The 18,049-nt window shown below is 36.8% G+C and overlaps 1 protein-coding gene across 5 annotated transcripts in view; it reads right to left on the bottom strand.

Annotated features, from left to right (window-relative positions):
* The window catches only part of DCC (DCC netrin 1 receptor), a 1,213,980-nt gene that overhangs the window by 249,825 nt on the left and 946,106 nt on the right, over nt 1-18,049 (bottom strand). The gene's annotated exons all lie outside the window — the stretch shown is intronic.

The raw sequence follows: 18,049 nt of genomic DNA, 5'->3' as shown, positions 1-18,049 counted from the left end.
GTTCATCATCACTGGCCATCAGAGAAATGCAAATCAAAACCACAATGAGATACCATCTCACACCAGTTAGAATGGCAATCATTAAAAAGCCAGGAAACAACAGGTGCTGGAGAGGATGTGGAGAAATAGGAACACTTTTACACTGTTGATGAGACTGTAAACTAGTTCAACCATTGTGGAAGTCAGTGTGGTGATTCCTCAGGGATCTGGAACTAGAAATACCATTTGACCCAGCCATCCCATTACTGGGTATATACCCAAAGGATTATAAGTCACAGTTTTAACACTTAACAGCTGTCAGTTCTTTGGTGCATGCCATTTACCTCTCTGTGCCTCACCTTCTCTCACCACACAATGGGAGTAACAACACCAACTTTTTTGTGTTGTGAGTATCAAATGAGACAATGGATGTAAAGCATTTATGCATACCTGGCACATGATCAACCCTGTTTCAAATGCTTTTAGGGCTAAATGCTGAGTCAAAAATTGAATTCTCAACTGAAAGAAATGAAAATGAATTGTTTTAAGGAAAAATTATCAGGTCACATCAATAGGCTTTCCTTTTTAAAAAATCCTGAAGGGCTTTTGAAAATTAACAGCAGGAAGGAGAGGGAGCAGAAGGAAAAGAGGACCTACAAGACAGAGATCCTGTTTTACCTCTACCTCATTAATGCAGAGACAATAATAATCTTGTGTCAACTAATTATAACAGATCCCTTCATAATAATTCTTGATATTGCATACAATAGATATAGATGGTATGGTGGGCTAAGTTCACATTTCCCACATCTAAGAACCACATACAAAAACCTTGCTGTGTCAATGTTACTCTACAAAGTGAATATGTTTTTCCAATCTGAAATAAAATATTTCTTTCCATATAAAGGAAAATTCTAGTCTTTTCTAGAAAATGAGAACAGCACATGTTCTCACATTCTAGACTCATATAATTCCCAATATGTGAATGAAAGCACCATGAGGTTAATTATTCAGATGTTTTAATGTACACTGTGCCAAATTTATAGTGTTCCATTTTAGTTCAGGTATTGTGTCATATATACACTACTTGTCTAGTCATATGCCTGTGAATATATTTAATTTTTTTGTTATTAGGATCAACTCCCTTTAAAGAAAAACAAAATATCTGTTGCAATCCCAGTTATATGTTAGATATTATGAACAGAATACCTAACATAAAAGAAGCCCACAGTCATTATTATTTATCAAATAACAGCAAAATAATTTCAGCCAAGACCCAGGAATATGCCATTTTCTTTTTCTCTGGAATCTTGCATGGAAATGTTTCAGCAGCAGAAAATTGCTATCCCGTGGGCTCTCATCATAGTTGGTGATTTTACAAATATGCAGAGCAAAGAACCCAGAGTTTCACCCGGCTGTAAATATGACAGCATGGCTGCTGATCTGCTCTGTGGCTGAGGCACTGTGGAGCTGAGCTTTTCTGTACAGTGAGGGCTTTATTTCTCCAAATGATCAAAGGATCACTTGGGCATACTCCCTTGGAAGAGAGGAGATTTCACTGGGAGACTAGCTCACTGATTTTCTGCTTAACTGTGTTATCAAAACTACAAAAGGGAGGAGACGAAAGGACAGGAAAACAATTCTTTAATGTATCTGTCAGAAATTGAATGAGACAAACCATTCCATAAGATCATCTAATTTTGCCAAAATTATATCTACTGTCAACTATTGGAATGTTGAAGCAGTAGTAACATTGAAAGTGCTGGAGGAATACTCAGGTTGTGCTTGCATTTGGCAAGCAAATGTGGTGAGTGTGCAGAGTAATAAGCAACGCAGGATCCTCCTTCTCCAGCTGGGACCACAGGCGTGTGCCACCATGCCTGACTAATGTTTGTATTTTTAGTAGAGATGAGGTTTCACCATGTTGGCCAGGCTGGTCTCAAACTCCTGACCTCAGGTGGTCCTCCCGCCTTGGCCTCCCAAAGTGCTGAGATTATAGGTGTGAGCTACCATGCCCGGCCCTGTTTGTAGTAATCTGGAAAGAGGCACACAATATTAATCTTTGAGAAATTAAAATGTATTCCTGTATATGTGCTGAGAGTACTATATTTATTTATTTACATTTCAAAAAACTTGTATGCACTTACACTGCCACATTTCAATTCTCTTATCTGACTATCTTTTCTTCATTGCCTCTTCTTTCTCTGGCACCTAATACTGATTATGTTGATTTTGTTTTAGGATGCCCTCTCTTGGTGACTATTTTTAAGTTATTTCCCATGGCTTCAAGTACCACCATCAATGTGACTCTATGGTCCTGGTTCCTATACTGACCCAAGTTCCATAGTAAAATTTCTCATTGCTTTATCAATATCTTAAATTCAATGTTTCTTTACTACCTTAAACCCAAATGTCAAAGATCTTATTTATTTCTAATGTAATACCACTGTCAATTTTGGCTCTTTCTTCTCCCAAGCTCCTTTCTACTCAAGAAGGCATGAGGTCCCTTGGATTTGACTTTCTAGATATATCTCAGACCCATTTCTTCCTTTCCATCTGCATGATTATTAATTATACTGGTTCAGCTTCAAACATCTCTCGAGTCACATTAATAAATTCCAGCTGGCCCATGATTTTATGAGGTCCCATGGCATTAGGAATGCCCTACCTGGAAAGGTCAGTAAGGAAAGAAGGACATTTAGAGTAAGGTGGTTTTGTGCTTATTTTCCAGAGAATTTAGAAACAAATTATTGTTTATTGACTCCAATCAAAAGAAAGCAAGAACAATGGAATGAGAACTAGAATTAATATGTGATCTGTCTAAATACAGATAGTGATGTAAAATGTGAAAATAAGGAAAAAGAAAGGTGACATATTTGTCCCTGGGGATTTATCAGGTCCATACAAAGATGATTTAATTATCTAGGGAATATATTTGTTAAGCTTCCTGTTTACAGTTGATTAAAGAACCCCAGGTTAGTGAAGCTATATGTTAACTTACAGATTTTCTATTAGAAATGCAAATAATTCCTGTCCAGCTGAGAAGACGTCAAAGTTGATAGTTTATTACTCTTAATGGATATTAACCTATTTCATAACTATCCTAGCAAACATATTCTAATTTTTTTATTAAAGTGCCAATAAATGCCAGGCTTGCCATTTTCCTCATTCTGTCATTAATTAATGAAATGAATAAAATCTTTGATATGTTCATTTTATGAGAGTCATATTTTTAATTTTTGAAAATTATATTTTACTAATGGCCTGAAAATAACTGTTTGTTAAAAAAGTCCTGCTTTAACTCTAAAGGAGTGTTTTTATTTGTATTGCTGATATAATATAAAGGTAGAAAAATTATAACAAAATTATTTTTAAAAATTGTAGTCAATAACATTTGGTTATACACATGATCAGCGATGACCCTCTTGTATAGACTACCACATTAGCTCTCAAAAAACCAGACCTACCTGAATAGCAAAACCAACAGGAAATTAAACACAAGAGATATTTCCTAGTGCTGCTTGGTTTTTTTAGTGGGTTGTTGCTTGCTGTATTGTTATAACCAATTTCTCAGACTAGCCATGTTTGTTTACTTGACTACAAATGCATAGTTTTTGGCAAAAGGTTTTTGTTCCAATTTTTCTGTGTTACATTGTAATACAGTGAACTAAAGGAAGCCAGCAAAAAATGTTGAGTGAAAGGACTACCAATTTAAAACCAATTAAAGAGAACTATCTAGTTCTCTCTCTGTGACATGTTTAGTTAGACTGTAGAATTGAGGGCCAGTGGAGATCATATATTTGACTGAGTTTTCCAAGGGTCAGTATAATTTTATCATAATTGCAGTGATGACTGAGAGAAGAAGAAAAGGCAAAAATTCTCTCAGAGAATTTTTGTACAATAATTTTTACCTTCTTAGGACTTGCGAAGCAGTAATAGCCTTAAGCTCAATCTAGCAGTTGGCTAAATATGGGTATATGTTGTTCTCTAATAGTTTTTTCAATGCATGTTCTATCTCTTAAGATGGGAGGCAATCACCTTCTTAACGAATTCCACTCTTCTGCATAGCTGACATCATTCTTTTAATCTCTGTGCATTCTTCACTATCCTGAGCATGCACCGGAGGCACCAAATATTAATTATCTTTATTTGCATTGATTGGCAAATTAAAATTTTCAGTGTAGTTGGGATTTATAGCTAGAGGACAAGATTTGGGAGTCACAGGTGAAACAAATACATATGCCCTACCCAAAATGCAACTGTCTGAGTCTCAGTGCTTCCCCATACTGTAATATGCAGAAGAATCACCTACGGAATCTTGTTAAATGCAGATTTGGATTCAGTTTGACTAATCTGAAGACTGAGACTGTATTTCTAACAGGATCCTAGGTGATCCTGATGCTTCTGGCCAAGAGACCACACTTTGATCAATAAGGGCCTACACAGCTTGCTTTAAAAGGAAATGGCAATCCAGGCCCCTAGTTTCTGAATAAAACCAGGAAATAAACCCATCTGTAATACGAATAGGTGTTCAACTGGGATTTTCAAACGAATTCTCCTTATTTCCCTGAAAATCATGCTTCTAAAAAACTGATCTAATTTTAGAAGTAGATATGTTCAGTTTTCTCCTATGCAACTTGCAGTGGCATCATGAGACATGTAGTAAAGAACAGAGAGGGAAATCGTGTGACGTCCACAATATACTGCATACTTACTTCATACCTGGAAATCAGATGTCATGATAGCATATTGCAATTGATTCAATTTAAAATATTTACAAAGAAACTCTGCTTACATAGCAAAGTTGTTCCTAATAGGATGAAAAGTGGAATTTGATGGGGCAAAATTGCAACTTGACTATGAGATTCTGGATGATGTAGCAACAATCACAACCCCTACGTGTAGCTCCTGCACATGAAACATGATTGATATAACATGCTATGATTCTTCTGTAGAATCGATAACAGCCCTCTCACACATTGTCTACACTGAAATATAAAGGGGGTTTAAGTTACAAATGTACTTGTGTGTGAATATATATATATATATATGCAATTTATTTAAAAAGTAAATAAATTTATGATAGTGTCACTGAGAAAATGTAGCATAGTTTCCTCCTGTTTTGCCCCCTCCTTCACCTTTTTTGTTTTCAATACATTTGAAAAATTCCTTTTAAATGTATCTTGCTGCTTGTCATTGATGCTTCTCTTTTCCACACTGCTTAATTAACTCTTTTCCTCAGGCTCGCCTAAGGCCCTATTGATTTCTCTCCCTACACAATATTATCAGGGAAAATGAGCTGCTTCTATATGGCTGTGGAGTACATGTGCTGGGGCCTCACAGATGTGCCAGGGTCACATGTGCGATGTGCGGGCTCAATTGAGATAACTCACTGGGACAAGAGCAGTGAGCCCTGAAGTGTTGCTGAGTTGAAAAGAAGATTCATATTGAAGTAACTGGGGTAAAAAAAAAAAAAAAAAAAAAAAAAAGCAGCAGAAAGAGATATGACCTAAGGAGATAAATTGTGAGAAAAAAAGATGTCATGTGTAGAAGAACAATATTTTCAATGGCATGGAAACCCATTGTAATAACACAAACTCAGAACTTATTTGCAAATAGCTTTCAGGCAACACTCACAAAATTTAATATTTAATTTTTAAAGTGGAACTGAGTATCAAATAATTTTCTTGACTGAAAGACTATGAATTGGATAATTTGTTTTTTTAAACGATTTTAATGATACATGTCCTTTAAATCCTAGACAGTTCATAATTTGTGAATCCTACCAATCAAATCTCCTTTGGCTAAAGTTATTCAATAAAGCCATTATTAATATATATAATCATGATGAATCAGGTCATTTTGCACACACATGAATGATTATATCAATCACAAATGGTAAGAACAAAAAGAGGACAAACCTCATTGACTGAAATAAAATTCAGAGGCTCATGTATAATTTCACATTATGAAAAAAATCATGATAATGATTATTCATAAGAGCACATACTTTAGGCTCCATGGGAGTAAATGAGATTGTGATGTCTTAAATATAATAGCAATACAACTGCATTTAATTTACAACAACTCTGTCCCACTTGTCTGCATGTGGCTGATCTTACTGCTCTTGAAAATGCAGGAATAATCAAGCTAAATTATTTCCATTGAATAATGGATCATTATCCCTCTTTTAGTGTTTGCTACTGACTCATAATCAAGGTTCAGATCCAGCCAATAATTGTGTTCTTTTCTCACTAGTTTAATTTATATTTCTTTATCTGTGTTGAGCTTTTTATTTATTTTCATATGAAGCTTCATTCTTGGAGAATCATATATCAATTTGTGGTGATATTTAAATGCTATTTAAAGAGAACAGCTTTTTCTGAAACAATCAAAGGATAACACAAATTTTTGAAGCTTGTTTTCTAAGGAAAAATATTCAGAAGTAAACATTGCTACCTCAATCCAGTGAGAGGTACTAAACACTCTTTTCCTTACAATGAGATTTTGAAAAATATACGAAATTACATTGCAGTGCTTACAACTCTGTGTGGTCCAGAGTAGACACTCAACAAATAATTACTGAATATATAAGTGACTATATGAAGGAATGAATGAATTCCATTAGAAGATAAAAACAATCTGAGATGTGAACCAGTGTGTCATAAGTAGATCTATTACCAATTCATACTATAACTCAGAATCATTTTGTAATGATAGCTAGCAGAAATATGCATACCTCTTTGAAAAACTTTTGGCAAAGAGTGGCAATTGATAGTTTTGTGAGAAAAGATGTCTCTCAAAACTCAAAACTGGTATCATTCTTTTTTTATTTTATTATTATTATTATTATTATTATTATTATTATTATACTTTAGGTTTTATGGTACATGTGCGCAATGTGCAGGTAAGTTACATACGTATACATGTGCCATAAGGGAAAACTGGTATTATTCTCTAATGAGAAAGATTACTCATCAAACACAAAATTATATAGAAAAATACAATGTATATTCTGTTGTTTTCTCAAATATTTTATTAATAAATCCTATATATTTCCTTATTTTAGATGTGGAAAATAGGCTAGGTAATACCTACTCTACTTTTCAGAATTCTCTGACCTAACGCTAAACCAATACTCCATCTGATTAACTCAGCTAAACAGGCATGTACTAAAACGACTCAGATCAGTCAAGTCAGTTGCTTGCCTAAATTAACCACCGGGTGAAACAAATTACTCAGTTCTGCCAAAATACTAAGTTTCTTAACCCTCTAATGAAGGACCAGTCACTCTGAAGCACAGAGGGTGTCATTGAAACATCTTATCACAACACAGTAAACTGACTGAAATTGGTGTGAAGTTAATGGAGGGCACACAAATGGCCTTTTCTAAAAAGAAGCTTTAAATAGAAAATACGTTGCTGTATCTATTAACTATAAAAATAGGCAGGTGACAATACATTCAGTGATCTGTTATTACTTCATAGCAATACTAACTTATCTTAGGCTGACAAGGGGAGACGCTGGTAGGCAGCCTCAAAAATGGTGCCCAGTGATCCCTCCCTTTTTTGTAAACCCCTTACTCTTGTGTAATCCCCTCCCCAGGGCTGGACCTACTGACTTGCTTCTAATCATCAAAATACAGAAAAAGTGGTAGTTACAAGGTCACAAAAGATAGCTTCTGCCTTGAGTTTCCCTGTCTTGCTGGCTTGCTCTGAGGGAATTCAGATGCCTTGCTATGAGCTGCCCTATGGAGAGGTCCATGGAGCAAGGAACAGATGTCTCTGGCCAACAACCAGAGTACCTGGGGCCTGCCAACAGCCAAATGTATGAGCTTTGAAGCAGACCATCCCCAGTCAAACTTGCAGATGAAAACACAGCTCCTATTCATAACTTGAGACAGCATTGTGGGAGATTCTGAGCCACAGGCACTCAGCTGAATCATACCTGGATTCCAGACGCATAGGAACTGGCAGATGATGTACATTTGTTGCTTTAAGCCAGTAAGTTTTGGGGTAATTTTTTATGCAATAATAGATAAGTATTACATGTTGCTTCCTCCACTCATTACATAGTGATGTAGTTAAAAACCTCATTTAAATATCTCATCTGTATCTACGGTCAGAGACCACCTAGGAAAACTCCCTTCAATAGCACTTTTCTAGATTGTAGAAAAGCAAGTGCTCCTACTTATTAACCAAAACACTCTAGTATTATATAGGCTGATATGTGGGTTTAACCTTACCCTTGTAGCATAGCACAGTGGTGAGTAGCAAAGTCTCTAGAGCCAAAATATTTGATTTCACACTGAGCTCCACTATGTAATAGCTATGCTCCATTGTGGTAGTTATTGAAAATTTTGTGCCTTAGTTCCCTTAACAGTAAAATGGGTAATATTACTTACCTCACAAAGTATTGTGAGAATTAAGCCAGTTTAACGTACTTTTAATAAATAGTACCTGGCACATAGTAAGGACTCTATAAATATAATCTGCTTATATTAGAAAAAAGATCCTAGAGAGTTTTCTCTTAATAATAAGTAAAAATTTTGAACAAAGCCTTAAAATCATGCCGTAAGATGAAGTACTTTGGATAAATCTGCAGAGTTAAAATCTACATAGGTTAGGGCCCTAAAACATAATTTTAAAAAGGTAACAATGGGTACCAATGTGCCATATGGTATTGAGGGGCTAATTACATTTTCAGCATCATGAAGTACAAAGTAAAACTGTAAGAAGTAGGGAGCTCTTTGTTTCCAAATTCTACCTTCTAAACATATTAGGGTAAAACCTCCCAGTATATGAATCCCAGGAAGCAAATTGACATTTGTATCTTTAAACAATTTTCCAAAACAGCCATTTTAATGTTGAGATCTGTCTAAACTCTAGGATTAAAATCATACAACTAATCACATATAATTAGGTTTTTAGGAAGATTTTGAATACTCTACTCTTCCTATATGAAAATATTTGGCACTTTGCCCCCTCCCCCAAAAACAGAATAACAAAAATTGACTAGGAAGTCCTTACTATAGTTAAAATATTCAGACCACCATCTTCAAAGCATCTTTCAAATCCCTTCCTATGCTTGAACAAAAGCATTCTTGGAGCCAGGAGTTTATGGGTAGCACTCTTTTGAGGTAAGTGGTCAAACTGCAGATATTGTGCATCTGTCTTAAAATATGGAAAGAAAAATAAAAACTCAGAATTTTGTTCCTACCTCTCTTGCTTTTCTACCTTGCTAGGAAGAGGTTCTCTATTACAAATTGCAGAATTACCTGTCCCTCCAACTAGTGTTTCCAGCTTAAATAGCCCAGTGGAGCAGCCTGGATTCTTCATTATCCCATGAATGCACCACATGCATTTTCTGAACCCTGCCTTAAAGTATAGTATTTTTCTCTTCTAAAAGGCTCTTTCTCCATCAACATTCCAAGCCTTAATCTATCCTAATGCCATCCATTCTCCAGTCCAAACTCTAGGGGGCTTACCTCTAGGAAACACTCATCTTATAGGAGAGATATCATATAATCCAGAAATTATACTTGAGTAAACTGACTCTAGAGCAACCAGACTCTAGAGTGCAATTTCTAGATTTTCATCTAGCTGTGCACTTTGGGACTGTTCTTTAACATTTCTTTGCCTCAGTTTCCTTGTCTACCAAAAGGGTTTAATAATAGTCTTGACCACATGGAGCTATCAGGAGAAACAACAATACAATATACATAGATCACTTAGCATTGTGCCTGGTGCAAAACAGGTACTTGAAAGACAATGATTAATGTTAATGTCATTAATATTACCACGACTATTATTCTTAACATTCTATGCCTTTCTCTTTTCCTATTCTTTGCATGCAGGAGAATAATTTTCCCCTCTATTTTTTTCACTTAAGATCTAGGTTGATATGGTGGAGAAGGGGTGTCATAGTTGGAGTCACCACCTTGGGTAGAGTTTTGTGCTCAGGGTTGACTGATAGGCTTTAATGTAAAATAGACCATTATTGTTAAACTAAGAACACCAGGATGAAACCTGTTTTGATTTGGCAAATGCAAGAAAAATTCCTGTATGTGTGTTGTTAAAGTTCAATGAACAAGATTTTAAAACATTTTTTGTTAAAACCACATTTTATCATTTTATAGCAAATAAATAAAGAATACGCTAGTTATTTTATCATTCCAGTCAAGCAAGCTAAAAGAAAAATCCCATATGCACAGGCACAAGTGCACATACACCAACAGGCATGCACGCGCGTGCACGCACACACACACACGCACACACATCTATCAGGATAATTGTTGTGAACTCTAAACTTGAGGAAAACTTGCCCCTGAGATGCCTTTCCTGCTGAGACCATCTGTTCACTAATGGACAATATTCTTTCCTCTAAAAACACATTTCTAGTGTAAATGACCTGGAGACTACACTCTATAAAAAGCAATTGCCTTCTATCCCAAAGGTGGTCTTTGCAGCCCTAGTTCCTTGTCCACTCATCCATCCTCATTCCCTACAGTTCCTCACTGCAGGCCAAGCCCAGTCCTCTGCTCTTTAGCTGACACACAGTGACAGCGTCTTTGGCCCCTCATCCTGTTCAGGTGGTCATCATAAAGACTCAGAGAGAACAAAACAGAAGTAAGGCTTTCTGAAATCACCGTGACAGCACCACGATTCCTCTATAAAAACATTGCCATTTTAAACTTGTGAGATTTCAGCAGTTGGACAGAGATATGAATCTTGCCTTTTTTTTTTTTTTAAGGCCAAATAACAAAGGGAATAAAGGGGAATGAGAATAGCATTGCAAATGAGAAAATTGAAGGCTGAGAAGTCCTGATTAGACACATTCTTGAGAGGAGCTTATTGAATATGTAAGAAGGCATTTCATCTTAACATTTCTCTGGGTGAAAGGAATAAAAAATATTTCTTAATTTTAATTCTATAAGCCAAATAAAGTGATAATTCTTGTGATTTTAAATTTTATTAATTGTGAAAAAGCATAATTTCCTTCCTCCCCAAATCTATGTGAGGCTAGTTTAAACTCAACGTATCTGTTACATGTTCTATTTACATAAGTATGTGTAAATCAGATTGTCTAGTTTGAATTGCTAACATTTTTTGACAAATCTGTAAAAATCATGATGCTTTAGGTTACAGAAGAAATGACCTCCCACTGAGAAAAAATTCCTTCGAAAGAAAGCCAGAGACAACACTTAATATTAATCTTGTTTTTGGCTAAATTTACCTCACAGACATTCTATAAACTCATTTTCGCTGCCTGTGTTCAAGTAGAAATCAAATATTTTAGATACAATGGAAGCTCTCAGCTACCCCCCAAAGTAATAAGTTTGCAATAAGGTGCTCACACGGGGGAGTTCTTTAGTGCTTTGAAGTGCTTACTTTTTATAACTGCAAAATAATTATACCTGTAGTTATAATACAAAAGGATCTCGTTTAGAAGTAACCAATCTGTGCCAGGTCTGAATTTTATTACATATTAAACCTTGGAAACCTGCTATTCACAAACCTAAAAGTATTTATGTCTACTCAACTTGACAAGTCCCAAACATACAGTACTGCCCATTTCTCATTAACAATAACGAATATGTGGCCGGGCACATTGGCTTACACCTTTAATCCTAGCATTTGGGGAGACCAAGTCAGGAGGATTGCTTGAGCCCAGAAGTTCGAGACTAGCCTGGGCATGATGGTGTGACCCCATCTATACAAAAAATAAAACTAAAAAAAATTAGTCGGGCATGGTTATTCATGCCTGTGGTCCTAGGAGGATCACTTGAGCCCAGGAGGTTGAGGCTGCAGTAAGCAGTGTTTGCACCACTGCATTCTACCCTGGGTGACAGAGCAAGACTCTGTCTCAAAAGAATATTGGCCGGGCACAGTGGCTCATGCCTGTAATTTCAGCACTTTGGGAGGATGAGGCAGGAGGGTCACCTGAGGTCAGGAGTTCGAGACCAGGCTGGCCAACATGATGAAACCTCGTCTCTGCTAAAAATACAAAAATTAGTCAGGCATGGTGGCAGATGCCTATAATCCCAGCTACTCAAGAGGCTGAGGCAGGAGAATTGCTTGAACCTAGGAGGTGGAGGTTGCAGTAAGCTGAGATTGTGCCACTGCACTCCAGCCTGGGCGACAGAGCAAGACTGTGACTGTGTCTGTGTCTGTCTGTCTCTGTCTCTGTCTCTCTCTCTCTCTCTCTATATATATATATATATGTGTGTGTGTGTGTGTATGTGTATAAAGGTTAAACATAGTGTTATTGCATGACTCAGCAATTAATCTAGTTGTCTACCAAAAAGAAAAAAAACACGCATTTACACAAAAACTTGTACATAAATATTCACAGCAGCATTCTTCATAATAGTAAAAATGTAAAAACAGCCCAAACATCTGTGATCTGAAGAATGGATAAATGAAATGTTATATATCTATACAATAGAATATTATTCAGCAATCAAAAGGAATAAAATATTGACACGTGCTCCAAATGGATGAACCTTAAAACATTTCAGTAAATGAAAGAAGCCAATCACAACAGACCACATCTAGTATGATTTCATTTATATGAAATGTTCATAATACACAAATACATAGAGACAGAAAACAGACTAGTGGTTACCTATGGCTCAAGTGTGAGGAGGGCACTGCGAATAGATTCGTAATAAAAATCTATAATCAGATTGTGGTGATGGTTGCACAATTCTATGAATATACTAAAAGCCATTGAACTGCACACATTAAAAGGATGAATTTTATGGCACGTGAATTATACTTCAACAACGTTGTTTTAAAAAAGAAAGAAAGAGCACAGGGAAGGGATCAAGGGCATTGGGTTGAGTCTCAACTTTGAGGGTTTGTAAATGAATTACTTCACCTCGGACTCTCATTTTACCCCAGGCATTGAAAAAAGCAAAATCAAATAACAAATATCATAAAACAACAATAATAAAAAAATGCATTAAGTGAGATGATCTCCTCTAAGTTGTTCCAACTGCTGTCTTTTTAAATATTTATAGAGAATCTATTACGCGGCCCATACAATGTATGAGGATTGAAATAGCAGTGTCCCTAGGATAGCACAGCAAGATAATAGTGTTGAGCTGTAGAGCACACAGAAAAGAAACAAGATAATGAGAAATCAGGTATGAAATGTATAGTGATGTTGACAAAATAAGTAAAACATAATAGGAATTCTGGATTCATGAGGTCACTGACCCGGTGCTTGGTTAGGATTTGGATGGCTTGGAAGAAGTGAGGAAGACCCCAGAGCAGGAAAGGGCGTAAGCGAGGCCCAGAGGGAGAAACTTTCATGATATGTCCACAGGCAGGGGGGCTTAAAGTAGAGCTAAAGAGAGAATGCCAGGAAACAAGGATTGAAAAGTTGGGGGTAAAACAAAGAGATCCTTGGAAGATGCATCAGTTCATTCAAAACGGGAACCTTGAAGAACAGAGGTATCACCATCAGAAAGTAAACTTTAGGGGATAGTAGCTAATTTTATGGGAAAGATCATGAGTTCCAAGTTTGAAATTCTGGTTTTGGTAAGATGGCAAGGAGCCCCTGTAAGCTTCTGAAAGCCCTAGATAGCAGATTAGAGCTGAGAATGTCTGTTGCATCATCTGCATATCCTATCCTGCATTGGCATTTTTCCATGATAAGTTGATTTCTGGAACTATATGCCATGTAAGCATCTTTACATTTTTCATTCCCCAATAATATTGAAAGGTAAAGGAAATAGGTTAAACTTGATTAGGGTAAGATTCAGAAAACTAACAGGGAAAGGGAAAATAAAAATGGTCTCCAAATTCTGAAGACCTTATTCTCTATAGCAGAGAAAACCTCTTTTGCTGTCAATCATCACATTTGTTTAGGGCTTGATAATGATCAGTCCACATTTTGTAGGTTTTCTTTATACATGGAGTGTTTCTCCAACGCACAGTACACTTTTATGATAGAAACTCATCACCTAGAAATTATTTATGACATGCAAAAAAGTTTACCTTTTCTCCTCTAATGTCTTACAGGCTGTCACCTCTATTAGTAATATTGAGCCAGGTTATAGCTAAGAAAGCTTAGTGCTGTAATACTGAACCAGGTTATAGCTAAGAAAGCTTAGTGCTGATGAGGCCAAGGACCTGGGTTCTCATTAGCTAGCATATGGGAAGAAAAGAACACATTATTTCCCATAGACTGCATCCTTAATGTCATCCGGTTGCTTCTGACATGGAGTATGCTTAGCTGAGATGGAGCTACTTTCCTACTAGCAAAAGTGTAGGGTTGCTTTCACAGCTCACTTCTGGGCACATACTGGGCATTATGTGAATAGGAAAACACTCAGCAAACACTGAATTAAAATATAGTCTGTTTCAACAAGAAGTCCAAAAGCAAAAATTGTGAGCAAGATTCCTTTTTCTTCAAATATTACACAGTGTTTCTCACGAATCTTTTTTGAAAGTAGCTACATTTGTTTTCAGGATGTGAAGATGTTCCTACTGCACTGCTTGACTTTATGGCATATTGTTTTGTCCATGCTGATTTTTTCCATCCTCATTCTTTTCAGCAAAAAATGATGATAATTATTGAGTTAAAGGGAGAATCACCCAACAACTACTTTTCAATGATCTAAACGCTGAGCAGCAGGTCTGTCTTCTGCTGAACCACCTTTTCCAAATTTAGAAAGGAACCAGAGGGCCCATCGACTCCATCTCTGAGCTTGTAGAAGAGGACCATTAATCACAGTTAAACTCTAAGCCAAGAGCATTGCATGGTGATTGCCTAGAAGGTACCACTATGTTTCTTTCTTCTTTTTTTTTTTTATTTTTTATTTTTGAGATGGAATTTCACTCGTTTCGCCCAGGCTGGAGTACAGTGGTGCAATCTCAGCTCACTGCAACCTCTACCTGGTTTCAAGCCTCAGCCTCCTGAGTAGCTGGGATTACACACACCCACCACCACATCTGGCTAATTTTTGTATTTTTAATATAAATGGGGTTTCACCATGTAAGCCAGGCTGGTCTCGAACTCCTGACCTCATGATCTGCCTGCCTTGACCCCCCCAAAGTGCTGGGATTACAGGCATGAGCCACTGCACCTAGCCCTGTGTTTCTGTTAAATACTGCTTCCCAAAATTCCCTGTAAAATAATTTCATGTTGACAGGACTTTATGAAATATAAGGACCAACAAGGTAAGAGGCTGTATTACCATTAGACTCAGAATGTTTCCTATGCTGATGGGATTTGTGGGTTTTAAGAGCAAAATATAGAACAAAGAGTTTTCCGAATATATGTAACCCTTCTTTGAAAATATGCTTTGTGAATCATTATATTACACATAAATCAGAGACTATGCCTTATAGGAATTTTAAAACATGATTGATTGTAATTATTCCCTTAAAAAATAAAAAGGTTCCAAGATAAAAAAAACTGCAAATTGAGAAGGATATAATATCAGTGAGTTTGTTACAAAATTATATTAATATTATAAATATCATAAAATCATTTAAAAATATAAAAGTAATATTTAGAGCTACTAACAGGGTATCTAATTCCAGTAAGTATTTGATTGACATGTATTTTAAATATTATAATGCAAAACCAAAACTATATTGCACAACTTTAGTACAGAACTTCTCTAACATTTATGTATAAAAAAGTTTGGAGAAAACATTGTGTACTTTCGAGCATCCTTATTTTAGATGCAGCATTAATAGTGGTTCCCAGCCTTTCCATTCTAATAACTACTTCTGTTCATAAAATCAACTTAATAAAATTTTAGTTTTCTAAAAATAATGTATAAAACGTTAAATTATTAAGATATAGAAATACATTTTAAAATTATTCACTTCAGGCTGGGTGTGGTGGCTCATGCCTGTAATCCCAGCACTTTGGGAGGCCGAGGCAGGTGGATCAGTTGAGGTCAGGAGTTTGAGACCAGCCTGGCCAATGTAGCAAAACCCTGTCTCTACTGAAAATACAAAAATTAGCCAGACATGGTGGCAGGCACCTGTAATCCCGGTTACTCCGGAGGCTGAGGCAGGAGAATTGCTTGAACCCCAGAGGCGGAGGCTGCAGTGAGCTGAGATCACACCACTGCACTCCAGCTCAGGTGACAGGAGAAGACTCTGTCTCAAAAAATAAAATAAAATAACACACAATTATTCACTCTGCATAATGATGAATTCATTAAGAATAAAAGAGATGATTTTTTAACATTTATATATGTTCATGTTGCTTTTGCTAGATGGCCATAGTTGTTCCCCATGCCCCCAAATCCAGTTCTTACTGGAACTTTCATTGCCAATGCTTATCAATGAAAGAACAAGAGATCTACAGATACGCTTATTGTATTCTTAAAGTTGTTTACAAAATCAGTAGTATTTTTAATGTTTCATTCCAAACGAACAACTCTTCTCATTTTCTGAAAATATCATGAAATTAATTCTAGCCATAAATGGAGTTAAATATTTTATTAGATGGCAGATAAATGAATTTCTTGGCCTTTTGAAGATACTTGTGATTATTTGTCATTTTCAACCCTCCATTAAAATTCCTTAATCTTCCTTCAAAATTCAGAAAAACTAAATAACCTCTGATCAAAGACTAAGGGAGAATGTCTATGCAGAAAAGGGTTTCTATTTATCCTTCAGAATTTAACAGTGTTTTTCATTATATAAAGAGAAGGAGAACACATATTAAATTATATAACCTTTGAGTTGGATCACCTTTCTGAGGAACTATGCTCACTGCATGTTTTAAATATGTGCATGAAAATTTAGCAAACATCATCTCTTCTGAATGTATTATAAGCTCTTCAGAATCAGACGGGAGTTTAGCTTTAAATGTCTGGCCAGGAGGATCCAGGGACAATGAATTATATAAAACTCATTTTATCTACACCAAATGTTGAAAGAAAAAAGTTATGCCAGAATGTCATGAGTTAGACCACCACAGAACGGACTCTCAAATATTAGAATTTTCAGAAAATAGGATTTGGTCTGTATATAGAGTTGATTTTAGGCTATGAGGAAAAATGGGTATAATACATTCACACAAGTTTAGAATGGGGTGGGGATATAGCCTCAGAAGGATAGAGTAGTGTGGAGGCTAAAGCAACTCTGTCTTGGAAGCTAATCTGCCATGTTGGCTTCTGATTAGCCTCTGCTCCAGGAAGGCCTCTAAGATTTCCAGTTTATCTATTGTTCTTTGTATAAGAAAAGAAACTTACTATAAATCCTGCTCTTAGATAAAACAACTTTTCTGTTATTGTGCTTCAATTGTTCCCCTCTTTTCTGATGGAAATCCACCATCTTCTCTCACACAGCCCGAGACACAGACATGGCTTTTGTTGGTAAGTCCCTATTAAACATTTCTTCTGAGAAACGTTCCCAGGTGCTGATGGCTCTGGCATCTACCTTCCTGAAGAAGACTAGCTAAAGATGTCTAGTACAAATTGGGGTTGATACCATCCCAGAGGCAGACCCCACGCAGGTATTCATAAATGTCTGGTCGCAGTGGCTCACGCTTGTAATCCCAGCACTTTGGAAGGCCGAGGCAGACGGATCATGAGGTCAGGAGATCGAGACCATGGTGAAACCCCGTCTCTACTAAAAATACAAAAAACTAGCTGGGTGTGACGGCAGGCACCTGTAGTCCCAGCTACTCGGAGAGGCTGAGGCAGGAGGATGGCGTGATAGCCACTCTCTTTGGCTTCTCAGCTTTCACAGACTTTGGAGACAGGTATGCATAGGCCTGCCCACCTCATAACAAGCAGGAACAGTGAGCCTATCAGATTAAGTCTAAGTCGTGGTGATCTGACTGACAGAGGAGAGGAAAGAGATAAGTATGACCCAGCTCCTTACTAAAACTGAGCCCTGGCCAAATAGCTGAGTCACTGACAGCATTTCTCTCCCCCGATGCTAGTGCGGGAGAAGAGGACACAAAATGTCCCCACGAGGGTGTGGAGCCAAGATGGCTGAATAGGAACAGCTCCAGTCTACAGCTTCCAGTGTGAGCAATGCAGAAGACGGGTGATTTCTGCATTTCCAACTGAGCTACCGGGTTCATC

The sequence above is a fragment of the Pongo pygmaeus genome, chromosome 17 (genome assembly GCF_028885625.2).
Source record: "Pongo pygmaeus isolate AG05252 chromosome 17, NHGRI_mPonPyg2-v2.0_pri, whole genome shotgun sequence".
Taxonomy (NCBI): Eukaryota; Metazoa; Chordata; class Mammalia; order Primates; family Hominidae; genus Pongo; species Pongo pygmaeus.
Note: the sequence above shows the minus strand (reverse complement) of the source record. Positions and strands in the feature narration are given on the sequence as shown.